The 21,164-nt window shown below is 36.4% G+C and overlaps 1 protein-coding gene across 15 annotated transcripts in view; it reads right to left on the reverse strand.

Annotated features, from left to right (window-relative positions):
* Positions 1-21,164, reverse strand: part of SIPA1L1 (signal induced proliferation associated 1 like 1) — a 229,065-nt gene that overhangs the window by 179,151 nt on the left and 28,750 nt on the right. The window contains exon 3 of one of the 15 annotated variants that reach the window (XM_068946116.1): positions 8,804-9,047. The exons of the other annotated variants lie outside the window; for them this stretch is intronic. The gene's annotated coding sequence lies outside the window, so the exon portion shown is untranslated. The remainder of the gene's footprint in view (positions 1-8,803; positions 9,048-21,164) is intronic. 15 annotated transcript variants of the gene reach the window in all.

The raw sequence follows: 21,164 nt of genomic DNA on the forward strand, positions 1-21,164 counted from the left end.
AATAGCATATCTGACATCAAAAAGAATGACTGCAAGAAGCCTTCAAAGTAAGAATCCCATTCAAAAAAGAGGAATTGATGGTTTGAGAGTTGCCACATTTGGCTAACAACTGAAAATATCTCTTATAATATACATTATATATACATACATATGTGTGTGCACGTGTGTGTGTGTGTGTGTGTGTGTGTGTGTGTGTGTGTGTATACACACACAAACCAAACTAAGGACTGTTTTAAAGGACAAACACACTATTTTACGAAAAAATGTACTGCATCAAACAATTTTACCTACTGCTTTAAAATTAGATTAACATTTAAAGATTTAAGTGCAAGCCAAACGTCTTTAAAATTATTGCTTGCATGTAATGCCCAGTATTACAAGTCTAACATATAGCCATAAATCTGTAAAATTTTCATTAGTGAAACATTTTTGCAATACTTGGTTCAAAACAGAACACACAAGCACTTTGGATCAGTCACCTGCTGAAGAGATATGCTTCAGAAGTGACTTACAGAAATGACTGAACCTGCACAATTATTGGTAGACAACTTCTTTCATCTTGTAATCAAGCTTTGGATCTGGACTTGGGCACCCACATCTCATGGCATAACCTTATGTGGTCTTTCTTAGCATTATACTTAAGTTACAAAGTTTTAGGTCCCTACATGTTTCCTGGACTGCTTTTTTCCATTTTCATAAAACTGGCTAATAGTTCCCTTGAAATACCAACACAAAATTTATTGCCAAATTAAATACTGCTCTCCAGCTTAACAGCTTCCTTTCCTTTGGAATATATCTTGGTCATTATTGTTGACACTAACACATTTATTCAGCTGTAGAAGTCAGATAGACTTCACCATTCCCCTCTCTAACAAAGGGTAACAAGGGCTTGTGCTCCAGTTTAGGTACTACACATGGAAACGTAAATAGATGATTCAGAAGGGAATTTCAGCATAAGGCTAAGTTTAAGAATTACTTCACAGCATGTTCAGCAAAGGTTTTTTGATGAGGCCATCTCGACCTGATTATTGTACAAATCTCACAGATGGATGCATGTCAAATAGCAGGATTCCGCAATTTATTAAGACTCCTTTTTTCTAGCCAACAGAGAATCCAAGATGGACGGGCGCATTCAATCTGGTCATTCAACACTAAAACACAACGCAAAGAGAAGTATGCCACACTGAAACTCCCTCCAAGCAATTACATTTTTAATTTAACTATTGTACTATTGAGAACGTCCATGTAACCGCTGCACAAAACACTATATCGCTGCCTTGAGTTTTACATTTTAAACCAAGCACAGATGCTTATAAACCAAGAGAAGACTAGCCTTTTAAAGAACCACTGCATTAACGAAACTTGTACTGGCATAACTCATCTCTATCTGGATTGCTGCAGGCTTCATGCAAGTCTGTGCAATCTCTGAATCTATCTATAAAATATATACCCTCCCCTGGGAAATCAAAGCTTTAAGACACTAGAACAACAAACCCACCCAGGTAGTATTATGCAAGGCTTTTATGACAGGAAAAAGTATCACAACCTCCTAAAAGAGCACAAGAGAAAGTGAAGTCTTGCGAGGTTTTGAAGAGGGTATCAGCTCCAAGGATCATTAAGAGCACTACTCTAATGTTCTTTCTTTAAGTAGGAAGGGAAGGCCAGAAGCGAGAAATGACCTTTCTAAAGAAGAATTTAGAAGTAACAGTGGTTTCATAAGTGAAGAAGTATATAGGGGGTTTCAGAGATAACCTGAAGTGTTCCTCAGCAGTGATTCCCAACGCATTAGCTTGTGGCACTCTCTTGTATTTCCCCATTTTCTTCACAATAGTTAGGCTGCAGAACTAAGCTCTTTAGGCTTTACAAAACAGTTAGAAATAAAGAGCACACTCTTAGGGATCCTCCTATATAGCAGGAGGAAAGAGTAGCCATCCTAAAGCACAAAGTTCCTAGTAATATTGATGCTTTGAGTCATTAGCTATACTAAATTTCACCTTGCGTTTCTTGCATCATCAACTGCTAGTGTCCAATTTCACCTTGCGTTTCTTGCATCATCAACTGCTAGTGTCCAATTATTATCTCTCTCCGTTCCCAAGGCACAGCCATTTATGGCCTGAAGTTGGACATACATCTATTTAAAAGGCAATTCTGGTGAAAGCTCATGGGAGAACGTTTATGTGAAGCCTTAAGCATGATTTAATTTCCTTTGAGGATCAAATTAATATGGCTGGTTCCCCTTTTAAGATATATAGCTATTTTCCAGTTTCAAATGAATTAGTGAACTCAATGAATACTTTATTTGAGAAAACACTGAAGTAAATTTTACGATATTTAGCTCTTGTTCTGAGGGGCATGACATAGAAAATACATTAAATGGCCATTTCATTCAGTGTTTTTATCTTTCACATTGACCATTAATATATGGAATAAAGAGGTCAAGAATAACATGTTATTTGAGAAGAATCTTTTTATGTAGCTTTTGGATCAAAGAGAAATTTTCTTTCTTAATTCTATTTTTAAAATCCCCAAAACAGTGCTGAAGTTCCAGCTAATCACCTTTTTGAACTACCCTCTAAAGGAAGTAAGAGTAAAGGTTTGCTTTCAACTTTTGAGCAGCTTAGCTTAGCTATCCTAGAAAGGCTAGGCTATTCATCACAGCCAGTTGGCTGTAATGAAATGACTAACTCCATCTGAAGGTGCAAACGAGATTCAAGAAACTTGCTATATAATCACAGTAGCGAATAGTAGAAGGACGTGTGCGTACACAAATACAGCACACCAGGATTTTCTCTTCTGAGGAGCTACAAAGTCTCATGTGACAAGTCAGGCCAACTTACTGTCTCAAGATGGTCAGACGATAAATTAATGCTCTGACATACCACACCATACAGAATTCCACCAAAATAAAAAAAAAATCCAAAAAACCCCCCAAAACCAAACCAAAAAACAAGCTCTAGATTATTTAGACAGTACAAGGTACAAGAGTTGTATCTGAATAATAATAGAATAATTAAGGACTGTAAACACCATATTTGAATAATAGCTACAAGAAATTTAAAGTGCAGAATAAGTCGTTCAGTTTTATTGTGAAACATAGCATTCAGATTTTGAGAACAGGAGTATTAAAGTGTTCTTCAAAGGACAAAAATCCCTATGATTGTGATTTTAAAACACGCATAGTAAGAATTAGACACTAACTATTAAATATTGATATTACCATAGGGCATAACAAATTAAATCAAGACTAGAGCCTACTTTGTATTAGGTACATCAGCTACAAAGCCAGTTCCTGAGATAATTACCTAAACTACCCAGTGTACTCTGAGCATTAGGTAATTAATATTGAAACTGCATTGTCTCAGCCAGAGGGAAACATGCCACATAGTTAAGGACGCACAACTACGTTTTCTATTGTGCAATTCCTTCTTTGGATGGCTTGTCACTGTCTGATCTGTGTAAATTCTGTAAACTTAGTACTTAATTATGCAGTATGCAAAATCCTCTATTTCAATTGGTTTAAGCTGTTGCAGTCAGAGCACAGGAATTTGTTGTCTCCCTAGTAACACATACCTGATGTAGAAAGGACTCGGACTCGAGCACAGCAACGCAAGGCAGGCAAAAGCAATTTACAGAAGTGACTGAGAAACAACCTTGCCCATCAGTGAAGGGAATTGCTCCAAACAACTAAATTCACAGCCTCGGGGTTTTAAGCAACCCCTACTCCAGTGATGACTGATGACCAGAAGCTCTTCTACCAACTTAAGTAGTCAAACTACTATACTCATTTTGGCTTGAGGGTGGTGATGATGATGGTAAAAAACCCCTATATTTTATCAGAGCGGTCTATGACAAAGAGAGTTACCTAGAGATAACTCAAGGGCATGCTTGAAGGCTACATCATCACACCTGGGTCTCTAGCACCACTACTTGAATTGAACACGTGACACCACAGTACCATACTGTCCTGCCTGTTAAGTAATACCGCAGCTCTAGTTCACGGCCCGATTCTCACTCCAGCAGCAGAAATAGACCCTCATCTCCCCCTTTGAGAGCCACTTCTGGATAAAAAACCTAAAAGTATTGCTGCTAACATTCAAGCAGGACATTAAAGCTGTTAGTGTTGCCTAAATGCATCTTAAATTCATATGTTGACAGACAGATCCCCTTGTTAGATCCATAACTGATATTTTTCATATATATATAATATACACACACACACATTATATATATATACACACACACACACTGCGGGGGGGAGGAGGGAACATGTACAAGAACCGCATGAGCTCAAATGTTACACACTTTCTGATGTTGCCTGAATATGAACTTCTCCAAAGTTAAAATTTCCCAGAAAAAGAAAAAAGATCCATTAGAACTCCAACACATTCAATAAATCCTATTCTGTTTCTCTCAAAGTGGCAACAGCTATTTCTACATAGTCTAAAAAAGAAAGGAACAAAATGGTTAGATGATGCCGATGCATCTGCGTTGGACGGCCTCACACTTGAGCACCATAGACTCCTAAACTCCCTAAAAACACCTTTACTGAAGCCTATTTTGTTTTGATGCAGAAATCTCACTTTAATGGGTTACTACAGACCTCCTATTCAAGCTGGCTTCTAATATTCAAAGTTTGAGCCTTCTTTCCAAGGAAATTGTTCTTTTGTCATTCACACAAATTAAAAAAAAATTATTTTTTTTCCTAAAAAAGGCAAGGCAAAGGAGATATCTTTTGTAACAAACAGAATATAATTTCCCAGTAGGGCTTCCTCAGTTGAACTCTATTATTCCAATTCAGTCAGATAGTTCCCCACCTCCAAAAGAGGTGCAGCAGGGTAGTTCTAAAAGGCAAGATATTGACTATGATCACCATCCACAATGTGAAAAATTAACTGTCAGGAGAACATTTAATGAATTAGCTCTATAAATAAATGAAAAATGTTCTTTCAACTCAAATATTCTGAGTATTTAAAACCCCCTAAAATTATCCCAAGGGCCAAATCACTTCAGAATATTAATTAGGAAAAAAATCTCAGTGAACCAATTCTTAAACGTATGCAAAAATTATGAAGCATATTTTCTCTACTGCAAGTAGCAGCTGTCCTATCTATTTTTCAGGCTATTTACTCCACAGTGGGACTGTTTATGTACCAACTTTGACAGAAGTGGGATAATATTATTTTTTTTAAGAGGGCCAAAAAAAGTTTGCAAAGACTTCTTGTGCTTCAACGTTTTACAATCAGCATCAGAAAAATAACCTTTTAGAAGTGATATATAATTTTCATATTGTTCTGAGCCCTATAAACACTGTTGGCTAATTCCATTCAACTAGACAAAGCCCTCTTACCCTCTGGGAAAATAACATATTAATCTATGCTTACAAAAGTGATTCTTTGAACTTTTTTAGATATACTCCACCTCCACCATAGAGGTCCCTTCCCTCCCCCTCCACCCTATCTCACACACGCACACTCACTCTGTAAGGCTCTATTGGCTGGCAAAGACGACAAAGTAACGCACTGATGACATCATTTGACCAAGTTACAGTGCATGAAACAATATGCAATCAAAATAACCAGTGAAATACTTCTAATAGTTATTCTGCTACAATGTAATTTCACATGCAATCTCAAGAGTTCCTTAAAATATTCCTCTGGCCCACTTACTGGTCACTTACTTCAAGCACACTTCTAAAGGGTATGAAGAGTTACAGATGTTGTATTATTCACTAGAAAAGATGTGAAAGAACTTACTTTCATTCTTGTTGGACAACTGGCACCTAAGATCAGAAACACAGTTCTCTCACCTGGAAACATGAGACATAATGACAAATTCCAATTGCTATGATTTTTAAAAAACAATTTAAAGAGCTGAAATGGATTAATTGTGACTTTTTGAGTTCTAATAGGTGAAGTGATTTTAAAGTGCCTATATAAAACAGATCAAACTGCAAAAATATTTTCTTCTAAAATTATATTACAACGTCCCACAGGCTTCTTTTTCTATCAAGTATTTTGTCGTACCTATGAAGGAAATTCAACTGCCCTTTTCACTATCTGACAGTACCATCAACAATATCGAACGCACACGCAAATAGGCTTTTCTGCAGCTCTGGCCACGGTTTCTTTGACAGGACTACTTGAAGGCAGGTGGCATTTCTCTGAAATGATAGCAAGATTTATCAATGTGCTAGGTTTTATATATGTTCAGATATTTTTGCCGTCAAACCATCATGAACGATGCAAATAAAAACAACACTGCAATCTTGACTTTTCAAATACTTGAAATTACAGAAAAGTGAAATTCTCTGATTATGGCTCAAGCAGTCATTTTTACCATCCTCTTCTCTTGGACAAGGCATTCAAACCAGTTTGAATAAAAATTAACCAGTTAAACTCATAAAAAACTCAAACTGATGGTGAAGTTAAATTGAAGCCATGTTACATAATAGTTCACTATCACCACAAGTAACAACTTGGCAACCTGACAAAAAAATTTATTTGCCCCTGCCCTAAATTAGCTAACTGAATCTGTTCAGTGTAAAGTCAGGTATATGCTAAAGCTGTCAGAAGGGAGGAATGAGGTAAGGAGGGGAAGAGAGCTATTGGACAAGCAGCTACAGAGGATTTTTCAAATTCTTTTAAAATGAGGCTTGTTGCTTTCTAATATTGGAAATGCAAACATCTTTTGTTATCTACATTTTCCAGGAAAATGGACACCAGCCTCTCTGATGTCACTTGCAAGTAAAAACTGATTGACTACATGAAGCACATAATCCATAAATAAAAGAGAAGCCAATACACATAATGCTGACATAAATATGGTTAAAAGGCTTTATAATAAAAAAAGCCAAGAGTATTTTTAAATGAGAAAGTTAAATATACAAGCCCAAATTTTTCTTTTTTGGGAGGTTACCTTAAAAAAAAAAAAATCAGAAAACTTCTGATTTATTTTCAAAGTGTACAAATGCAATGTTTCCAAGGCTCCATTACATCAGAGGCTTTTGTTTGGACACAAGTGTCAATGGAATAATACTTAGGGTTTTGATTTTGAAACAGAAATATAGTTCATAAGAAAATGACTATTATTTCTCCATTTCAAAAAATGGTAGGAGACCACAGGATGAAACAAAACGATGTAATGAAATTTCTTTCAAGTGGGCCTTGGAAAAATCTTCAACAGCAAAGAAAAAATTGGTGCACTAAAGTCGGTCAATAATACCCATGTTGTCCATGATGAAAAGCTAATCTTTCTCTGTTCACATGTAGCAAAGTTTTCATTAAAAACAGCTTATGTGATGTTATTTGGTGCGTTGAATTTCAGTCTATAAAACTGCTCCAGTTTATAGTGGAAGGTATGCTTCCCTGTAAACAAATCTGTTATAAAACTTTATGACTTTTCATCATTACACAATAAGTGTTATAACTTATGTTGCATCTTACCTTTTTTTTCCTCAGTTACATAACATTGCCCTAACGCATTACTACCATCCAAACTGAAGCGTGTGGCTTTTATCAAGTAACTGGTGCATATCTAGAGTTTCAGTAGTAGGGTAGGTTTCATCCTACCATTGGATACAACATTGCTTATGATAGACTTCTTGAGAGGGGAAAAAAGTGCCCTTATTCTAAAGGGAATTCCATTTTAAGGTTGCTAAGACTCTGTGAACAAATCTCATGTAATATTATATTTTCTGTTAATTGTCCGGCTTCTACTTAACCTGGAGAGATCTCAAAAAGGAATGGCCACTCATTGTGTTTCTACTGCCGTACACAATCATTTTGTTACATTAACATCAGCTACACTTAAGCAAGAATGATCATTTCAATTAATTGAAATGGGACACTTAAATTACAGCACAGTATCCATGTTAGTTAATTAAATAAAGCTCAGATGAAAATTGTTTTTTGTCTCTGTTTGTTTTTGAGAAAAGGAAAAAAAGCACAGAGCAACAAAGCCAAGAATTACAATGCAAATAAACAGGTCGATAAGATAGTTTAATGGAATTTGATAACTGCTATAACTAAAAAAAAAAAAAGAGACAAGATTTAGGAGGACAGCTAACCCAATCAAATGGTTAGTGATAAACTCCTAATTTTCTCTTGGCCACCAGTCTTTAAACTTTGGCAGCACTGATAATCATACAATTAGTCGAAAAATGATTTGGCAATTACTGTATTTAAAAATTCCAACATATTTGAAGAAACATCGAATCTTTCATCAAGAATGCATCTGCCACTTGTTTTCTGTAATTACAGTAAACATACTGTCCCACTACTGACCAAAATTTCCTTACTATAGAAAACCTATTTAGATGTCTTTTCACAGTAGAGAGTTCTGTTTTTGAGTTCTAGCACAAATACAGTTCACTACAGCTGAACGCATTAATCATTAAGAAAAGGCAGTCAATGTCCTACTGCAACAAAGAATAAATGTTAAATAGATTAAAACGTGAATCTACCCTGGAATCTTGTTTCATTTCCATCTGTAAGAAATCCATAACCCTCTTTTAATCTGCTAACTGCGCAGATCAGATGGTGGAAATAGCAGATCTCAGCAGTCTGTTACTAATACAACGGATTGGTTTTAATGAACATTTGGAGTTCATTAAAGATCTTAAAAAGTGCTGTGGCCACCATGTTGTCACAATCAGAAATAAAAAGATTCTGAATATAATGCTTGCTCTAGAACAGTTCAAGCCATACCTTTACATTCCAGCTTATCTTCCCTTTCCTTATAGTTTCATTTGTTTAATTTTCCTTTTATTCTGTAGTAACTGTAGAAATCTTGTCCCGCCACTCACCACATTCTCCTTGTTATGAGTTGCCTCTTCCACGTTCTGTGCATTGGAACCCATGCATTCCAACAGCTGGAACGGGTGCCGCACAAATTTTCATTCTATAAAATCATGCAGAAGTATTGCCAGATGCATAAACTGTACTGGAGTTATATCTTCTGAAAAAGACACACCAAGATCTCCAGTTTAACTTCTACAGCATGCTAAAATAACTTGACTTTAAGTGTCCCAGGAAAGAGAACAGACAAACCTAAAAGATCAAAGAAATGTATGTTCATGCATGCGAGACTGGTCCTATAACTTAGATTTTCATGAAATAAATGAGATCAAAACAAAATCTGAAATTACCTATTGGCCTCCACTTCACCCCCAATACATCTTCAGATTATAGAAGATCTACTCTTATGCAAACCCTTCCCTGCCCCGAGAATGGTCTGTGAGAGCTAACAAAGCTGAGTGTTAAACAACTAAAGCAAAACGCATTTCATTTCAGGCAAAGCAAGTTTTAGTGAGCTATGCAAAAAGAGGGTTGGGGGGGGGGGGGGGAGTGTTGCTTGTTTGTTGCCAAAGAACAGGGTCACATACGCAAGCTGCTGTTATTTTTTCCACTCACTACAAAGGTGTATTCTAAATACAGTATGAAAACTCATATGGCAGTTTTTCCTCGAAATAAGACATCAAATTTCTTGGAGGAAGAAAAAAATTTTTGGTGGAACTAAAGTAGGATTTTAAAATAAATTAAACATAAGGCCTTTTGGGAATAATCAAAAGTTTTTAAGCAAAGCAAGTGATCCAAACCGTACACAAATCTCCTGAGGAGAAAAGCGTGCTGTTAGCCACCAGCCGCACACAGGTAAGCTCCCACAAAGCGAACCTGCTTTCGGTTATCACTGTTGTTCATTATATTCCAGCACTACTACTAACAAAACTCTAACATGCACGTTAAAAGCTTATTAGCCATCTACTTCCGCTTGACAAACCACGTGTTTTTCCCTGATAGAACTGTCTAGGGAAGTATTACGCGGGAAGTATTATGCGGTCTGTATCTTGCTAGATAAGTTTCTGAACTTTTCACTAGCTGCTGCCTCCAGTCAGTACTTGCAGTTACTTAATCCTAGGTTTTAGTATCAAACAACTGAAAGTAAAAGTTGTGTTTTGAAGAAGGGACTCAAAGTGCTGCAATCGGACTGACAGAACAAACTGTTGTTTTCCTGAGGATACATGAAAAGTCACAGGGCAGTGGGGGAGTCAGACTACCCTAGGATAGCCAGGCCTGCTGGACAAGTCTCAAACAAACCAGAGCTTTTGGCTTTAACTTGCTGTTTAGGACAAGGACCAGAAAGAGCTGAATGTTCTTCAGTGAAGAAATTACATTACTCCAGAGCAAAGATAAATTTTGCAGCTGCATTACAAGTGGAAACACATCCCTGGTTCCTCAGCAAAACCGGAAAACGTTCTGAATGGCACTGACTGGCATTAGGAAGAATGCTACCTAGTGCTCTTATGTCAGGTGACTCAGAACAGAGTCCACTGCATTGCCCAAGCATCTTTGTGGTCTGTGACGGACAGCAGAGCTATCATCTCCCTTTGTCTGCTGATTTTCAGCTGGGAGCCTGCTGCAGTGCAGGCTTCCCAGCCATCCTCAGCAGGTCTTTCTGTCACACTCCCAAGAAGTCTCTCCTCAAATCCCAGTCTAGGGTCTGTCCATCACAGCTGCCGCTGAAGCCTCTTCAGATGAACCTGCTCAGCAGCTCCTTCTCTGTTGCAAAAAGCTGGACCCACATTAAAGGTAACAGCAATCTTAACGACAAAAAAATTCTAGCCAAGTGGCTACCATGGTTAAAGAGCTGCGGAAAAATAAGGGAGAAGTCAGTGTCTAAGGTTCAAAAAACATACCCACTCAAATTTTAGAGGGGCAGAGTGCGGCTGTACAGTAGTTTGAATTTGAGAAATCAGTATTAAAGAGGTTGAAGCAACTTCATGAGTTAGTGATAGCCATTGACTGAGTTGCTATACATAAAATCCAAACGTTGGTACAAGCAAAATATTGTTCAAGTGGTTCAAATATCAAAACGAGTTAGCCTCTTTCTTGTTTTGTTATTGATTCGGAGGAGCTAAAGATTAGGGGGCAGTAGCAACAACAAAAAAAAATTACATTTAAGTGTAAAGACAGCATTTGAAAAGAAGAAAGCCTTACATTTTCACTCTGCTGCAAGCATCACATCGACAATTCTTCTCCTCCTACCCTCTATTATTCTGTGCTGATATAATCACATATTACATACAGTCATTAATCAAAAGCGTCTCAAAGCTTTTTACAAATGTCTAGTTTGGCCTTAAAACTCTTCCATAAAAGAGACAGTAGTTTTACATTTTTTGTAAACGAAGAACATTCACAGACAGTGACCTGATCCAAGACAAATACTGTGCCCTAAATCCATCCCTCACTGCCATGCTACCAGTCACACACCTCGACGTTCTTTCTGGTCTCTCAGCTACATCTAAAACTCCTTACCTTACACATTTGAACATATGATATATTTGAACATATATTTGAACATATTAGGTGCACTTATACCACATAAACTATTTGGTAGACCAATCCAACTGCAGATAACATGTTTTTAAAATCAGCGCCAGGCAAATAACTATGCAGAAAAATGCCAAAAATCAACCCAGCTAAAATAAGCTTTTGTGCCCAGGAAGGCATCTAAGATTTGTACAAACTCAAGATGGTGAAAAGGATACTAACTTCATTTGAAAGTAAAGATTTCAGCCCCTTCCTTTTCTTGAAGGCCTACAACAATGAAAATATGCTTGTAAAAGAAACATAAAACTGAGCTCCAGGTTTCAGTAACATTCTGATGAAGATCAATGAACACATTTTTGCATAAAAATGAATAACAGTATCAAATCCATCCACCGAATGTGAAAACAGCAGCAGACAAATGTGATATTCCAAGAATAAGGTACTTTGCCGTCTTCCCCAAAAACGCTACTGTCACCACTGCATATAATAACAGTGAATTTAGCTGTGATGTATCAAAAGTGCCCTGCAGAGCTAGGGCAGACAGTTAATGGAGGACCTATTCAAGGCATATAAGGAAAGGAAAAACCTAAGCAAATCTCATTGTACAAACTCGGATTCTAGGCAAATGTTGGCTCTGCGCATGGTCAGGTCAGCTGGAGTAACAAATATCCCAAACCACTTGCTCACAACCAAGGACCGCATGAGTGAGACCTATCTTAAGGCAGAATCAGCTGGGCAGCTTAGGCAAACAGCTGACCCAGCTAATTCTGTCCATCATGGATAGAGCTGGCAACAGACCTTCCTGCCACAACTATGAGGATGGCGAGGGAGAGCTCACAAAGGCCAATAAGCAAAGGGCAGTTGTCAGAGATCTTCGGTCTGACTTAATGCAGTGGTTATGCTTTTCTCTGAGAACTCGAGAAGTCATGCTGCAACAGCACGCATCAATAGGTGTAGACACCTTGCTCATTTGGGCAAAGGAATAAGACTGAGATTTGTAGTATAACACTAATGAAAACATCTAACACTTTGAACCGTTTGGCATCATCCCTCTGACCTTCATAAGATTTTCTCAAGACAGAGAAAAAGCAGTCTCTAATAAAGCTTTACATAGAGAAGCAAACTCTCCTTTTCACCATTCTATAGTGTTTTATACTTTAAAAAGAACCTCATGCTTAAAAGTAACTTACCAGACATTAAACTTAAAATTAAAAGGCAACACCCTTTTCTTTGCGGTGACCTGACAGAGAGGGCAAACAAATTAATAAAACTTCAAAACACCTAAGAAAATTCATACCATTTATTACATTGAAGTCCAAGTCCAAGCTATTAAATGCTAGCACTGCAGCTGAAGATGCAACATACCTGCTCAGAGTTTAGAAATACTTTTCATGATAAAACAAAATGCAGTTAAAAGTTGAGTACCCAAGGAAACAAGAAATGGTTATGAACACAAGTACCCCATAAAGAAGTCTAAGCATCAAATCCTCATTTCATTCACCACTGCTCCTTTTCTGTTCACAGGTGGAGATTCACACTATCTGCACAAAATCCAAATATTCAGGTGTAGGTGAGCTACTAAGCAAAGGTAAGCCTCTTACCTCCGGTTCCAAAACAGATAGTAGGTTTGACAGCAAATCCGTCCTCTACTACAAATGCTTTGGGGTAAAAAGCAGCTGTTGCCCTTCCACACAGTGTGTGGGTGAGAAACCACAGAGAGGCCACACAACCTTGGATATAGCCTCATCTGCCCCACTCAATCCAAAAGTCACTGTAATCTCTGTAGATCTGTGACCTGCTAAAGCCCTGGATCTTACTAAATCATGAGACAAATCTTCTGGGAATTCCAGATGCAACAGTGCATTCAACATCAGTGTCAGAGCAAGTTTCATCGCCCCTCCCTTTTTTTTTTTTTTGAAGATAAAACATACATTGTGCTTAATTATCCGGTTATCAGCATGATCTTCACAACAGCACTCATGCTCATACTCTGGGAAGTGATTTTTGACATATTCATTTAGGAAACACCCCTGTCTTTACTTCATAATCTGAGAGCGTGCTATTTCAGTACCAACTGCAAAACTTAGTAAACTGAAGTGTGAATGAAAAACCTTGCCAGTTTACTTAAGAAATTTTTTTTTAAAAAATACGCATGAACACTAAGAGAGGTTAAGTCAAGTTCTACTTCATAATTATTCATTTCTTTGAACATGTGTTGACATTTTTCAGCATATGGCCAATTTTTCTAAAGCATAACCTCAAATTAAATTTCACATAAGAGCCCTGGATAAACTGCTAGCACTCAGGGTTTAGTCTTATCTCTAAGAGATACAGGACTTGAAGATTTCTTGATAATCACCGCCTTAAGAGAGGGATACAGAAACTCATACAAAACTGCAGCCTTCTCTCAATCTTACTTTCCAAATCAGCATACATTCCAAATCAGTGGCTAAAAACTCTACTGAAGAGCTTCAGCCACATAACTTTTTTTTTTTTTTTTAAAGGACAAACTGCAAAGAACAAGGATGAACATCCAGTATTATGATAGCATTGCTGCACCCCTTTGTCTTCTCACATAGGATCCCTTCACATGTACCATACCCTTAACAGTATTTATTTTATACATATGACTTAGTCTTTTCTACATTTCTTCTTTAACAAGAGGCAACACATGCCCATTCTAAGCACGCCATAAGTCTAACATACTACTCACTTCAGGAACATCTGCTAACTTATCTTCCACGTTTGCTTCTAGTCTTAGTCTAGTCCTCAAACCTTTTATAGCAAGGAACAATCTGATAATTTATTAACCAATAGCCAATCTTATTATCTTGCATATAGGCAAGAGAGTATTAAATGCAATGGCATTCACAAAATGTACAAGAAGTATGGCAATCCACAAATATAAACAAATACAGGACATCCTTTCCATAAGGAAGTCAAGGAATAAACAAAATGTTACACAATGCATTTTATAAAAAGCAACATTTACCATTTAGTGCATGTGTAATATAGTCATCTTTTACAGAGGTATATCAAGAAAAACAAAATGATAAACAGGAATATAAAGAAAATACTAAACATGCAGAAAAACCTAGCTGCCTTCCAAAAGAGATTTCAAGATTCTGACACAACTCTAGTATGACTTTACTTTGAAGATGCTCACTCAAAAATACAGCATCAGCATGGAATTCTAGATACCATTCTAGCTGATATGCTGCGACTGTCACTAGTTCAAGATGAAAAATAAGCTTTTACTTTAGTTACACAAGCCCTATCAGTCAACATATCACTGTCCATGAATTTTTTTTAACTACAAAATACATCCATCTATCACAGCTCCCTACTTTCTGGAAATAGTGATTAAACACAGAAAGGAAGCTGATGCAATGAAACTGCAGAAAATACTCCAGATTAAATAATTCTTTTCCTTCTTTCCTTTTCTTCCTATAAAAATAGAGTTAGAAAGAGGCTTTTCTAAAAAAAAAATTTCACAACACAGTTATATGAAAATAGAACCTAATTAGTTCTGGATTATGTTATTATATCAGGACCATGTTCAAAAGCTAGACCCTGTACCACCACAAGCAGCAAAATACGGAGATTTTGTAATTTCATTAGGCCTATCCAAGACTACATGTGCTACCAAAAGGTGCTGTGCTGGCTCCTCTCAGCCACACGCTCTCAATCCTCTCTTGTGTGAGTACTAGTATGTAGCACGTGGCAAGCTGGACACTTTGCCACTTTGGCTGAAAGTCAAAAACAAAAATAGCCAAAAAATAATGCTTCTGCAAATCCATGAGCTGATCTAACTCACTGTGTAGATGTACAACTTCTAATACTACTGCAAAGTAGGTAAACACAATGCTTCAGCAGACGTAAAAAGAATAATTGCACCATTTATTTAAGTAGTGCAATTTTAAGTTGTCTTCACCATGAAGCCTCACCTTATGACAGGGATCCAGTTTCACCTTTGGTGAAACCTGAGTTAATCTACATAGGGCGTTCTCTCAATTATGAACACTGTAGTAGTTTTTTGAATATAGGTTATGCACATTTAGAGAAGGTTTAGAGTCAATCAGTTCTGCAACGTACCACAAAACAGAAAAGTCTCAATTTCACTACAGGTTGTAAATTTAGCTTTTAGGAGTTGCATTCATTTTTGCTTTTCTTGTATCACAATCTGAACACAAGCAACTCTGAGTATCAGGAAAAAAAAAAACAAAAAACAAAACAAAGTAGTTTTAGGACTCTTTGCCAAATCCTAGCTAAATTTTTTTTGTTCATGGTTTCAGAACAATGTATTTTAATGTATTTCCAGTATGGACATTAAAATATATATATTTAGTAGGAAAAAGGATATATAATAAAAATACATTTCACTGATACTACGAAGCCCATTGCATTTGTGAAACAATTTAAGTGATTCACCTTTCATTCGTTTCCCCCCCTCCCCACAAGCAGTAAGCACCTTATACAACTGCCACAAAACTTTCTGGTAAGGAACACAATGATTTCAATATTATTCCTTATTGGGCCAGCAAACTAAACCCGGAATTAGTAAGCATCTGATAATTCTGTAAAATGGTACTGAAAGAAAAAATAGTGGCCAAAGAATTTAACATAAACTCATGAGATAATATTCACTGTCAGATTTTCCTGCTTATTCAGTCCATTACTGAAAGGTCTAAATTCCTTTCTTCTCTAGCATTTTTTTTAAAAGGTTACAGACAAAATATGAAGAAACATCAAGCCACCTCTGCTGCTTTTTTATAATGTTGCAATATTTTCATACTGAAAACTAACTTTTATTTTTATTTTTTTAAAACAACAGACTCAATGTTTTTTCCTTCCACTTTTGCTGGCTTAATCCTGGGCATCAAAAAATTTCATCCAAAGGAGGGCATTCATGCTGCCGACCCACATACATTTTTTGGCAGGATACAAAGAAATCAGAGTTCTTCACAAGGCTGGTCTCTGTGCTACACAGCGACTGATGCCAGTAAAACATTAGCCCAAAGTGAAGCCTAATATACAAAATGCATGCAAGCATCAAACCCATACTCCGAAATTTCATTTCACTTAATAAGTAACTCAAGCCTTCAGAAGTCTTAACTCTTTTTTTCCTCCAGACTTTCTATCACCCTGCACTTCAATTTTAACTGAAAAAACTACTAGAAACTGGAGAAAATACAATTCCTCATCTGTTTCTAATGTCAAAAGATGGATAAAGAGCTTTGAAAGCAATAACTATTTAAAAGACTTGAGAGAGATATCTTACATTGGAATCTTTGGTTTATTTTTGTTCACTGCTCCCTATGAGAGGTTTTTACATCAGGAGCAAAAACAGGGATCAGTTCATAAAAAAGATGAAGAACAACACTAGAAGTCTGTGCGTTAACAATTTTAAGCATCTCTCTTAAATGCTTAGGAAATGATGAGAGCTTTTCAGCTCAGCTTTGGCATTGCAATGTATTGTTACCACTTCTAATAGGACCACTAGCAGGGTGTAGTAACATTGAATGAAACAATACATAAGCCACACCCTATTCTATTACCTAATTCCTCACAAGCTGATTCCCTGAAAACCAGTACCTCCATACAGCTGCAAATTTAATCATAGCTTCAAGCTATTAGATAGATCTTGCTTCTCAATTTTCTATTATTGGATATTATTTTCAGGAACTTAGGGACTTGCTTGATGATGTGTAGGCTCATTAACCAGATATTATGAGAGTAAGTACATGTATTTTATATACATACATATATATACACGAATGAGTAAATGAGAGTAACAGTAACCTTCACATGTATAGCATGCCACAACTCTCCCCCAGAGCACAAAGACTGTCAGCACTCTGAAATATATGTATACACATATAAAATCTATAATCATGTAGTAATAATAGTAGTGCAGAAGCTGCTTTCGATGGAATCACATTTAGCAAATGGACTATGAGTTCTCACAACACTCTTTGCTTTGTTTCTCCCAGTTTCATAAAAATGACAATAGGAATAAGTATTGCAATCTCTTTGGTAACTGAACTTAATTTCACTATTTTGAACGTATGCTTTTTTTTTGTTTTGTTTTAAAATACACCGAAATGCTACACTAATCTAAACTGTTCATTTCTAATTGTAAGGCCTTAGAAAAGTATATAGACTTTCTGCCTATACTATATATTGTGAGGTAAATAAATTTGCCATGCATTCCCTAACATAGGACTGTAACCACTCCTCATATTTCCCCACAAAGATGGGGGAAAAAAGGCTATTATAAGCTAGGGCAGTAAGAAACAACTCCAAGAATAGAAAAACGACTCCAAGCATAAATTCATTGAATGTGACTTAACAACTGCGATGACAAACATACACCACTGGGGAAAAAGCCCGTTATATATGGAGTTCAGCAACAGTACCAACAGTTTAAGGAGATCTCCCTCTCAAGTCCCAAAATAACACGCATCTATGCCACTCATTCCCAGCACCCCTCCTCCCAAACTGTTTGTAAGACTATGTTGTGAATAAATCAGTGAATTGATCCAACTTAAAAACAGCTCCTGTTCAACTGCGGCCTCATATTATCATCCCCTTCGTGATGAAACAAACATGCAACGTTCAGCTTTGCTTTTCCAAAGTCAAATGGAAGAAACTTAGCTTCAAATTAGTCCCCAAATGCTAAAGATAATCCACTAGCAGGCATGCAAGGATTCTCCTTTCTAATAAAAATACAATCTGCCGCTTGTTATTGATGTAGAACTATCCTCAAGAACACCAAACTGTTGTGCAAACACATACATCTATATGCAATTATGCTTTGCCAACAAGTAAACTTAAAAGATCATAACAACTTAATTTCAGCTCTTTATCAGTAAAGAGAAATATCTAAATTCTGTATGCTATTTTGTAAGTGTCACCTCCAGCTTTTTTTTTTTTTTAATTATTATTCATAAGCAGACATACTTAACATAGACATACTTAACAGTACAATGGGAGAAGGAAGTTGCTCAGCAGTAGACTATTAGCTTGCGGAAGGGAAGAACAGAACTCAGCAAGATGTACAAATGACCAGGATGCATCTTGTACAAGTAAGCTGTCCAAGAGATGGGACAGAAAACGCTTCTTACACAGCTTTGTGAGACCACTGTTATGGAAAGGTGCTGTGAGAGGCCTTTCAACACCATTTCCTCAGCTATGTTGTTAAATTATTATTATTTTTTTTTTTGTAAGATCAGCTTTCTGCTGATGGGTTCTATTAAAAAAAAAAAGTAGTGAAAAGCCATCTTTCAACAAAAGGTAACAACAGAATAAGATATTTTTCCACATATAACTTAAGATATTAGAGTAAACGTACAGTAGTTGTGTATATAAAAAACAAGTCATTCAACTATCTGCACACTCACGACTAAAAGATGCATTTCAATACTCACCTTCAGAAAGGGAAAAAACAAGTGTTTTCATGAAGCTATTAATTACAAGCATTTTATCTGACACTTTAAAACACTCATCTATCCTAGAAATACAAAGTCTAGGGAAAAAAGAATCCTCTATGAAATCAGAATTCATGCTGACGTTAACACTGTCAAGAATTTGTGTTGTGAGTACAGATAACCAGAAGAATCTTTGGCAATGTAGCACTATTCTATGTTAATTGTTTGCAGTAAGTTTTGTTTTTAAATTGATTTGATAAAGAAAACTTTCCAGAAGTTACAAATTATCTGAAAATACAATGCTGCTTTCCTTGAGAAGTCTTACTAGGTTGTTCCTAGTTCAGCCTTACTAAAAAACACAGACAAAACTAAATACGGTTGTTCCTAGTTATCAGTGGAGAAGATTAGTCATGTATGTTTAGCAGGCTTTAAAGTTTTATGATTTTTACGTAAGTGGACTACTTTAGAAACGCTTTAGAAAGAAACAGTATTTTCCATTTACCAGCTGCCCAGTTTCTGAATCTTACAACCTATCCCTAAAATTTAACATATAGCTTTAAAAGCCAAGAGTAAGATAAAAAAAACCTTAAATTGGCTCTAAATGTAGGGTACTAAATCTCTCCTCCTCACTAGCCAACCACAACTTGCAGGAAAAGTTCAGAAATAGAATGATTCATTAAATTACTACGGGTCAAAAATCCCGTTCTGCACTAGGCTACCCACAGAGCTCTAACTGCAGCGTGAAACCCCATACAGTTTCCACTGCCATGATCACATATCTAGAGCTGATTGAATTTCCACAGTTCAAACTTAAAGCATACATTTATATACACTCCCCATCTATGTATGTATGTAGAGGAGTCTTGTACATGTATGCATGTGTACATATACACATACATATTTTTATATATAAATACAAATACACAAGAACATGAAGCTTTTCTACAATCACATAACACATGCATACATACAAGGTTCCTGGATGTCAGGAACACCTCAGACCACCAAAGTTAATTGCAAAATATTTTTATTACCAAAACCACTAGTTAATGTCTTCCTCATTTACAAAAAGGTTACCGAGTTTTCCTTGCCGGCACACAAAAGCCTAGACACTAGGAAAAAACTGCTGGAATGTTGTTTCAAAATTAGAATTGTTTTATTACAATAGTCCATTATACACAGTAACATGGTGCACTGAGATACCAAATACTACTTCTGTTTTCACATCCATCAGACTACTGTAGAAATACAATGCAAATACTGTAATTACCTACTTACATTAAGGTTATTACAACAAAGAGAAACAGATTTAAGCTGTTCTTTTATCAGTGAAGAACCACTATACAACTACAGTTTTAATTATTTTTAACATAGGTTAGTGGTATCCAAGTATTTTGACTTCATTCTCCAGGCTGTAACAAGAAATAAGTTATTCTATATAGAAAGTAGAATAGCTCCTTACAACAGGGAAAGTGTTTATTTTTGCATATGAAAATAAAACAAACATTCATCAGCAATGGTGGGGCTTTACTTCAACATCCACACATCATCCGTGTCATTTCTGAAGCTTTGTGTTGACCTAAAGCAGTTTTTTCAAGAAGTAATTGCAGACATGTAATCCAGAGGGACCATTTTGCCTGTCAGTAACTTCCAAGTTAAACCTAGTTAATTCACTGACGATTTTCAGTTCCTTATGGTCAGCTTGCAGTTTCAGTCTCCCTCCCTCTATTCAAAAGTTGTCAGGACCAACAATTAGCACCAGCAGAGGAAGTTCTATCACCAAGTTTCCATACCACCTCCACACACCACAAGTTCAGTAGCACTATCAGAACTGCGTAAGCACCAATTTCAAAATAAACAAGAAAACTAGCATTATGGAAAATTTCCTGTACAACTTTCCTGCCACCACCACTTTCATAACGCCAAATATACAAGTCTTTTAGTTAGATTTATCATTTACCTGCAGACCATCTCATCTATGAATGACGTGACAGATTCTTGGATACTGAAGTCATTCACTCTTCTGAACTACCTTCTGCTGAACTATAGCAAAGTCTCATGACTGATCTGGGTAGGCAATAGTAAAAGTAGTAAAAGGCAATCGGTAATAAAAATATAAAACAGGTAAACGGAAGGCATTCAAGTTTACAGAAGAATCACATTTCAAGTTGGATAGTTTTCTATCTTCTTCAAGCTTCAGAAGGAATCTCATCTTTTCTGAAAACTGTCATTTTGGATTCTAACATTTAAGGAGATAAAAGTTTGACTCCTATAAGCAGCAAAGGACTTCAAAAATAAAAAAGGTTTGCTTGCTGACTATCTGCAACAACTATTATGAGGGAGTAAGAATTCATTTCAAGGTAATAGATCTGCTTAAAAAATAACAGTAACAAAAAAACACTGCATG

This window comes from Struthio camelus, chromosome 5 (genome assembly GCF_040807025.1).
Source record: "Struthio camelus isolate bStrCam1 chromosome 5, bStrCam1.hap1, whole genome shotgun sequence".
Lineage (NCBI taxonomy): Eukaryota > Metazoa > Chordata > Aves > Struthioniformes > Struthionidae > Struthio > Struthio camelus.